At 38.7% G+C, this 9,956-nt stretch overlaps 1 long non-coding RNA gene across 3 annotated transcripts; it reads right to left on the minus strand.

Moving 5' to 3' along the window:
* Positions 1 to 7: 7 nt before the first annotated feature.
* LOC139756696 (uncharacterized) lies at positions 8 to 9,442 on the minus strand. Of its 3 annotated transcripts, none has more exons than XR_011714414.1 (4): positions 9,361 to 9,442; positions 6,397 to 6,987; positions 5,626 to 5,714; positions 8 to 4,177 (listed from the first exon to the last, which is right to left on the minus strand). It is a non-coding gene; the product is annotated as an uncharacterized lncRNA (long non-coding RNA). The 3 variants fall into 3 exon arrangements; XR_011714413.1 differs by lacking the exon at positions 9,361 to 9,442 and adding an exon at positions 9,070 to 9,351; XR_011714415.1 differs by lacking the exon at positions 9,361 to 9,442 and adding an exon at positions 7,415 to 9,027.
* Between the last annotated feature and the right edge of the window lie 514 nt (positions 9,443 to 9,956).

Genomic DNA, 9,956 nt, shown 5'->3' on the forward strand with positions numbered 1-9,956 from the left:
CGTGTGAGATGTATAAAAGAAAAGTCAGGAGGTTAAGAGAAAGGTGCAAGAGGTGAAAAAGAGGGCAAATGAGAGTTGGGGTGAGGGTGAGAGAGTATTATTAAATTTTAGGGAGAATAAAAAGATGTTTTAGAAGGAGGTAAATAAAAAGCATAAGACAAGGGAACAAATGGGAACCTCAGTGAACGGGGGCTAATGGGGAGGTGATGAGTAGTGGTGATGTGAGAAGGAGATGGAGTGAGTATTTTGAAGGTTTGTTGAATGTGTATGATAGAGTGGCAGATATAGGGTGTTTCGGTCAAGGTGGTGTGCAAAGTGAGAGGGTTAGTGAAAATGATTTGGTGAACAGAGAAGAGGTAGTAAAAGCTTTGCGGTAGATGAAAGCCGGCAAGGCAGCGGGTTTGGATGGTATTGCAGTGGAATTTATTAAAAAAGGGGGTGACTGTATTGTTGACTGGTTGGTAAGGTTACTTAATGTATGTATGATTCATGGTGAGGTGCCTAAGGATTGGCGGAATGCTTGCATAGTGCCATTGTACAAAGGCAAAGGGGACAAAGGTGAGTGCTCAAATTACAGAGGGACAAGTTTGTTGAGCATTCCCGGGAAATTATATGGGAGGGTATTCATTGAGAGGGTGAAGGCATGTACAGAGCATCAGATTGGGGAAGAGCAGTGTGGTTTCAGAAGTGGTAGAGGATGTGTGGATCAGGTGTTTGCTTTGAAGAATGTATGTGAGAAAAACTTAGAAAAGCAAATGGATTTGTATGTAGCATTTATAGATCTGGAGAAGGCATATGATAGAGTTGATAGAGATGCCCTTTGGAAGGTATTAAGAATATATGGTGTGGGAGGCAAGTTGTTAGAAGCAGTGAAAAGTTTTTATCGAGGATGTAAGGCATGTGGACGTGTAGGAAGAGAGGAAAGTGATTGGTTCTCAGTGAATGTAGGTTTGCGGCAGGGGTGTGTGATGTCTCCATGGTTGTTTAATTTGTACATGGATGGGGTTGTTAGGGAGGTGAATGCAAGAGTTTTGGAAAGGGGGGAAAGTATGCAGTCTGTTGTGGATGAGAGAGCTTGGGAAGTGACTCAGTTGTTGTTCGCTGATGATACAGCACTGGTGGCTGATTCATATGAGAAACTGCAGAAGCTGGTGACTGAGTTTGGTAAAGTGTGTGAAAGAAGAAAGTTGAGAGTATATGTGAATAAGAGCAAGGTTATTAGGTACAGTAGGGTTGAGGGTCAAGTCAATTGGGAGATAAGTTTGAATGGAGAAAGTGAAGTGTTTTAGATATCTGGAAGTGGATTTTGACAGCGGATGGAACCATGGAAGTGGAAGTGAATTATAGGGTGGGGGAGGGGGCAAAAATTCTGGGAGCCTTGAAGAATGTGTGGAAGTCGAGAACATTATCTCGGAAAGCAAAAATGGGTATGTTTGAAGGAATTGTGGTTCCAACAATGTTGTATGGTTGCGAGGCGTGAGCTATGGATAGAGTTGTGCGCAGGAGGGTGGATGTGCTGGAAATGAGATGTTTGAGGACAATATGTGGTGTGAGGTGGTCTGATCGAGAAAGTAATAATAGGGTAAGAGAGATGTGAGGTAAAAAAAGAGTGTGGTTGAGAGAGCAGAAGAGGGTGTTTTGAAATGGTTTGGTCACATGGAGAGAATGAGTGAGGAGAGATTGACAAAGGATATATGTGTCAGAGGTGGATGGAACCAGGAGAAGTGGGAGACCAAATTGGAGGTGGAAGGACGGAGTGAAAAAGATTTTGAGTGATCGGGGCCTGAACATGCAGGAGGGTGAAAGATGTGCAAGGAATAGAGTGAATTGGAATGATGTGGTATACCGGGGTCGACGTGCTGTCAATGGATTGAACTAGGGCATGTGAAGCGTCTGGGGTAAACCATAGAAAGTTCTGTGGGGCCTGGATGTGGAAAGGGAGCTGTGGTTTCGGTGCATTATTAAATGACAGCTAGAGACTGAGTGTGAACGAATGTGGCTTTTATTGTCTTTTCCTAGCGCTACCTTGCACACATGAGGTGGGAGGGGGTTGTTATTTCATGTGTGGCGGGGTGGTGATGGGAATTAATAAGGGCAGACAGTATGAATCATATACCTGTGTATATATGTATATGTCTGTGTGTATATATATGTATACGTTGAGATGTATAGGTATGTATATTTGCATGTGTGGACGTGTATGTATATACATGTGTATGTGGGTGGGTTGGGCCATTCTTTCGTCTGTTTCCTTGTGCTACCTCGCTAACATGGGAGACAGCAACAAAGCAAAATAAAAAATAATATATACAAAAGCAAGGGGACAAAGGTTGAGTTTTCAAAATTCAGAGGTACAAGGGGTTTGTCAATTGTACCTGGCAATTTGTATGGGAGTGGTAATTGAGACGGTGAAGGCAAGTACAGAGCAGCAGAGGAAGGAGGAACAATTTGATTTCATAAGATGCAGTGGATGAATGGATCTGGTGTTTGCTTTAAAGGATGTGTGTGCGCGAGAAACAATCGGAGAAATGAGAATTTGTATATGGCATTTATGGATCTGGTGTAAGAATATGATGGGGCTAATAGAGATGCCTTGCATAAGTTCTGACAAAAATATAGTCTAAGAGAAAAGTTGATGTAAGAAATGAAAAGTTTTAATGAAGGTTGTAAGGAATGTGTACGAGTAGGGAGAGAGGAAAAAGTTGTTCCAGTTGAACGATGGTCTATGGCAAGGGTCTATAATGTTATGTAATGTTATCATGGCTGTTAAATTCCCCTATGGATGAAGTAGTGAGGGAGGTATATGCTAGGGTCTTTGAGAGAAGGGCATATATGCAGTCTGTAGCAGGGGAGGACCTGGGAAGAAAGTCATATGCTTGCTGATGACAAAGCACTAGCAGCAGACTGCAATATGAAACTGCTAGTTGTTGACAGAGATCAGATTTGTTTGTTAAAAGAGAAAGGCGAGAGTAAATGTGAATAAAAGTAAGGTTATTAGGTTTAGCTGAGTAAGGGGGAGACTGTTGGGATGTGAATTTGAATGGTGGAGAAAATTTGGAGTGAAATATCTTAGATACCTGGGAGTGGACATGGTAACAAATGGAACCAAGGAAACCAGTCATAGGGCAAGTGATTAAGGTAAGTGATGAGGTGAAGGTTCTGGGAGCACTGAAAAATGTATGGAAAAAAATGTATGTAAAGGCAAAAATAGGCATGTCTTAAGGTACAGCGGCCCAGTGATGCTATATGAATGCAAGGCATGGGCTATTGATAAGGAGGTGTGGAAATGAAACGTGAGGAAAATACATGATGCTATAAGGTTTGGTTTGATCAAGTAATAAAAGTATCAGAAGAGTGGTTACAAGAAAAGTATGGTTTTAAGAGGTTAAGAGGGTGTACTGAAATGGTTTGGACAGAAAAAATGAATTTTGAGAGAATGACAGGATGTGTGTAGGAATTGCTGGGGACAAGGACAAAAAGATCAAATGAGATGGAAAGATGAGGTGATAAAGATTTTGAGTGGTCAAGGCCTGAACATCCGGGAGGATGAAAGGTGTGCATTGAACAGTGTGAACTGGAATATGGAATACACTCAGTCTCTAGCTGTCATGTGTAATGCACCGAAACCACATTTCCCTTTCCACATCCAGGCCCCACAAATCTTTCCATGATTTACCCCAGATGCTTCACATGCCCCGGTTCAATCCACTGACAGAACGTCGATCCCGGTATACCACATCGTTCCAATTCACACTATTCCTTGCATGCCTTTTATCCTCCTGTATGTTTAGGCCCCAGATGCTCAAAATCTTTTTCACTTCATCCTTCCACCTCCAATTTGGTCTCCCTCTTCTCCTCATTCCCTCCACCTCTGACACATATATCCTCTGTCAATCTTACCTCACTCATTCTCTCCATGTGACCAAACCATTTCATTTCAATACACCCTCTTCTGCTCTCTCAACCACACTTTTTATTACCACACACCTCTCTTACCCTTTCATTACTTACTCCATCAAACCACCTTACACCACCTCTCCAAGGTACAATTAAAAAAATATATGGTCGTATGGTATAAGAGAACTTACTTCAGAGCAGCCATTCCTGTCAATTATACACAACAGCAGGGATTTCCATTTTCTTGGATGATGCCTCCTCATTGCAACACACAATAGGCCTGTAAAAAATAATCAATGAGAGGTTGACAGAATATACGTGTCTGAAGTGGAGGGGACAAAAAGGGAGATGGAAGTATGGATAAAAAACGATTTTGAGTGATCAGGGCCTGAATATGCACAAGGGTGAAAGGTGTGCACAGAACAGTAATTTGTAATATGGGTTGACAGGCAGTTAAGAGACTGAATCCGAATGTGAAGTTGCTGAAGGAAACTTTGGAAAGGTCTGTGGGGCCTGGCTTTGGGTAGGGGGCTGCAGTTTGGGTGCATTCTATGCAAAAGCTAAAGAATATACACGTATGCAAGTGAATGCTGCCTTTCTTAGTTTGTTCCTGATGCTTACTCACTAACATGGATACAGCAAACATTAAAAAACCTGATAGTTTATTTCTTGTTGTACTCCCTAAATCTAATAACACATACTGACCATTTAAAATGAAAAGTCATGTACACTAGATACATCAAACGAATCTACCAATATTCAGAATTAACAAATGCTCTGGTGCATAACTTCAATCCTGTCAATTCAAAAACTTCCATTACTAGTATATGCTTTCATGATTATACTACAACTATGCCCACCAGATCTTCAAATCTTATTTGCTGCTGATCAGAAAAATATAAAACCATTCCTCTCCAAGTTTTTTTTTTCATCATTATACTTTGTTGCTGTCTCCCGCATTAGCAAGGTAGCGCAAGGAAACAGACGAAAGAATGGTCCAACCCATCCACATACACATGTATATACATAAACACTCACACACGCACATATACATACCTACACATTTCAACGTATACATACACAAACATACATATGTACAAATGTACATACTCATACATGTTGCCTTCATCCATTCCCGCCGCCATCCCGCCACACTTGAAATGGCATCACCCTCCCCCCCGCATGCACGAGATAGCACTAGGAAAAACAGCAAAGGCCACATTTGTTCACACTCAGTCTCTAGCTGTCATGTGTAATGCACCGAAACCACAGTTCCCTTTCCACATCCAGGCCCCACAAAACTTTCCATGGTTTACCCCAGACGCTTCACATGCCCTGGTTCAATCCGGTGACAGCATATCGACCCCAGTATACCACATTGTTCCAATTCACTATTCCTTGCATGCCTTTCACCCTCCTGTATGTTCAGGCCCCGATCGCTCAAAATCTTTTTCTCTCCATCCTACCACCTCCAATTTGGTCTCCCACTTCTCCTTGTTCCCTTCATCTCTGACACATATCCTCTTTGTCAATCTTTCCTCACTCATTCTCTCCATGTGACCAAACCATTTCAATGTACCCTCTTCTGCTCTCTCAACCACACTTTGTATTACCACACATCTCTCTTACCCCTTCATTACTTACTTGATCAAACCACCTCAAACCACCTCTCCAAGGTACAAGTAATTATCAGGAAAATATATGATGGTATGGTATAAGAGAACTTACTTCAGAGTAGCCATTCCAGTTAATTATATACAACAGCAGGGATTTCTGCTTTCTTGAACGATGCCTTCTCACTACATCACACAATTGGCCTGTGAATAATAATGAGAGGCTAACTGAGGATATGTCTCTGAAGTGGAGGGAACAAGAAGGGAGATGGAAGGATGGGTTAAAAACGATTTTGAAAGATCAGGGCCTGAATATGCACAAGGGTGAAAAGTGTGCGCAGAACAGTAATTTGTAATATGGGTTGACATGCAGTTAATGGACTGAACCAGGAATGTGAAGCAGCTGGGGTAAATTGTGGGAAGGTTTGTGGGGCCAGGATTTGATAGGGATCTCTGGTTTTGGCATATTTCATGCAACAGATAAAGAGTGGATAAGAATGAAGGCAACCTTTCTTCATCTGTTCCTGGTGCCACTTCAACATGGGAAATGGCAAATAAAAAAGCAACTTCTTTCCTTTTAGTGCCTAAAATTATCTAATAACACAGATACTGACCATTCAAAAGGAATGGTCAGATATACAAGCGATACCTCATGAATCTTACCAGATATCAGAATTACAACAAATGCTCTAGTACGTAACTTCTATTGTCATTTCAGTTAAGATGAAATCTGCAAATTTCCATGTTTTCATGGCTATCATAATACACCGATGCCTATCTTAAAATTTTATTGTGCTGACCAGAATGATTACAAAAGAACAATCCCTCTCCAAGGTATACATAATTATTTGGTAAATAAATGACAGTATGGTACATTAGTACTTACTTATGAGCAGCCATTTCTGTTGATTATATACAACTGACTTGTGACCCTCAATGTTGACACCACATCATACAACAGGCCTGGAAAAAATAAAAATTCAGAAAGATACTATTGGAAAAAAACTGCGTGTGTGTGTGTGTGTGTGTGTGTGTGTGTGTGTGTGTGTGTGTGTGTGTAGTGGGGAAGATGCAAAGAGCTGCAGCTGCTTAAGCCAAGGGTTGCAATAATTGCAGTCTACTACTGTATCTTTATCCCTTGCAACTTCCTCTTGAATTAATAATCAGATATGCCACTATATACAGTGCATTACTACATTCACTACAATACACACTAAAATATGCATGCAATATTAGTAAAGTTAATAGTAAACAGTAATACATAAACAATACCAGATGTGAAACAATAAGACAAAGCTGTCAGTCATGTCAGTCTCTATGTCAAATAGGGTCTTATTGTCAAAAAATCACCAGACACTGAAACATCCTCATGAGCACATGTATCAGGAACACTAGGAGAGGATATCTTCTAATGACCTCGATGATGGTTTGGAAGATCAAGTGGGTGACCCTTGGGACTGTATTTGTCCCTCTGCTCCTGCAAAATGAAAGTGAATGGTCTCGTATTAAAAAAAGAATGCCATTTGTTAAATGCAGACATTCACAATATTGCTAACGTAAGCAGTCCCCATTAAATTCAAACGATTTTCATAATTCTCAATATATCTATCAATTAAGTTACCACAAAACCAAAAATACTGACATCTGTTATATTCATAGGTGCAAAAGAAAAAAAATTGGGTACACTTCCTAAAATATACATAGGATAAGCAGATTGTTTCTAACATGTTCTCTCTTGTACATATGCTGGAAACTACATCTTCAGCAGCTCTGTATGCCAAACCACAAGCACCCTACATTAGTCAAGTATACAATAAATTAACTATCATCTCTCTAACAGGAATATGGGTGATGACATACCTCACATCCATAAATCATTCAAATTACTGTATCTTAAGACATACCCATTCTCGCCCTCCCAGATAGTGAAATCTTTTCCTACATTCCTCGACGCTCCATTACCATAAACCAGGACCCCTTTCTCTTATGTGGCTCCAGCAGCTTCATGGCTGCACTATTTCCAGTAGCACTGAAATAATGGGACTCCTTTGGAGTAACAACTTCATCACTGAGAATGAAATCCTTTTGTCAACAGACTATTTAGCTTTGCCAGATGTGAGTTCACTTGACAATGACAGTCAGGGAATAACTAATGGTTTAAGAGAACAGCAAGCTACACAATTATTTCAACTACTATGTAAGAATAGGTAAAGATTCCAATCAGTGATATTCTAAAAGGGTATTACTTTTACAATTGATTACGCCCACATTTCAATATAATGCTTAACTGCCTTATTTAATATCACAGAATAAAATTGTGCCTCAGATCATGCTCCAGAGGTATCAAATTCTTGAAACATTACCTTGAGACAAGAGAAAGTAGCTTAATATTCAAAGCTAGAAAGTCATGAGGAGCTTAAGTGGCAAATTACAAAATTTCCTTGATACTCTACATGCCACAATCTAACACAGGTTTCAATGGATCAAAAGAGACTCGCTTCAGGGAAATGAATCAGCAGTCAAAATAATGGAAGATTACATCATCTCTATATGTCTGGTAATTCCTAGAAATCTATATATAGTAAAATTTCATAAAATCCAAGTCTAAGCTAAAGTTTTTTCCTTCATACACTGGAATCTAAAAATCTTAGAAACATGAAAAATCTATATAGTAAAACTGGCTATTATTCTTATCAGAATGGTACAGGTAATGCACAACACCATAATTGTCATCAAACCATTTTTTTAATAACCTAATGGACAAGGTTTCTATATTACTGCCAACAACTGACTCATTATTACAGAATATCTTCAAAATGTAGGATAAATACTTGAAAACCAACATTACTTGGTCAAATACATATGTAGCAACATATACCCTCTAATATAATAGTTACAGCAAAAGCCTATCTTATGAAAATTAATAGTAATGTTTCTTGGTTTGGATGTCTATCATGTTTATTATAGCATAACTCTCCTTACCTAATATAGGTCAATCTTCAAAACTGTGCTCACTTTATTAATAACTAGTTTAGCTGGTCTATGAAACTGGACAACTAAAATAGCTACATTATTTCTTATTTATATAACACAGTTTTTCACCTGATGCAATAATGTAAATGTTAGTTTTTTGCTGCAATTCCCCAGTTAAGCTCTACATTGAAATTGGCTACTTGTTAAAGGTGTTTATATAGTTACCTGACCAATACCTGCCGAGCATATTATCTATATAGTTCTCAATGTAAGAATATGAGTTGTTCCAGGAAAAGTGTGAAGGTCAATTGGTTTGAGGAACACCTTTTAAAGCCTAACCATAATCTACTCACCCACACGATAAGAGAAGCATAGTAACAATTTAAGGACCCTACTGGAAACCATTTTGTCAAACTTTAGTAGGTTATCCTAGTGTGTACCTTATTATGGTGTATACCTATTATAATGTACTACGTACTTTATGTTGTACTCATATCATAATGTACATGTACCTTATTATGTTGTACACCTATCATAATGTACAACGTAACCTATTATGGTGTATACCTATCAATGATACACGTACCTTATCATGGCGTACACCCATCAATGTACTATGTACTTTATTATGTTGTACACCCATCATAATGTACAACGTACCCTCTTATGGTGTATACCTATCAATGTACTACGTACTTTATCAAGGCGTACACTCATCAATGTACTATGTACTTTATTATGTTGTACATCCATCATAACGTACTATGATCAAGTAGAAAGATGAAATAGCACGATAAGTTTCTAGTGAGTGTAATAATCACATCAGGGGAGACACAAGAGAGAAATAAGTCAGATGATATACAATGACGAAACTTACCTAGGACGCATTTGGTAAAGAGTGCGATTGTCCAAGACAGACATCGAGAGTATCATAAACTTATTTTACAAATTTTATCAACAATAAAGTTATCCAATTTGTATAGACCGTCACTAATATTAAGATTATAATTCTTTCTGTATTTAATAATAGAAGATTCAATATTTCTCGTGGTAATAGAATTAGAGTTAATAACCGGGATGGCATTAATCCAGTCAATACAATGATCATAGTTTTTAACGTTATTAAACAAGGCATTTGATTCTTGTTCCGTTCTTAAACTTATGTTGCTAAAGTCAAACAGAAAGATCCTTACCAGTCTGCCCAACATATAACTTACCAATTTCTACATGGCACTTTAAAGATGTGCCAAGGAGAATTTTCTGGTGAATTCCTGATTAAGATATTCTTTATAGTATTATTGTTGCTAAAGGCAACATTTACATTAAAGGATTTAAGCAAAATGGGAAGTAAAATTATCAAAAGGGAGAACTAAAAGATTTTTGGTATCAATGGGAGGTTTGGACTCAACTCTATAAAATCATTTCTTTGCTAACTTAAGGGACTTAGCTATGAAAAATCTAGGGTACTTTAAC

This window comes from Panulirus ornatus, chromosome 23 (assembly GCF_036320965.1).
Source record: "Panulirus ornatus isolate Po-2019 chromosome 23, ASM3632096v1, whole genome shotgun sequence".
NCBI lineage: Eukaryota > Metazoa > Arthropoda > Malacostraca > Decapoda > Palinuridae > Panulirus > Panulirus ornatus.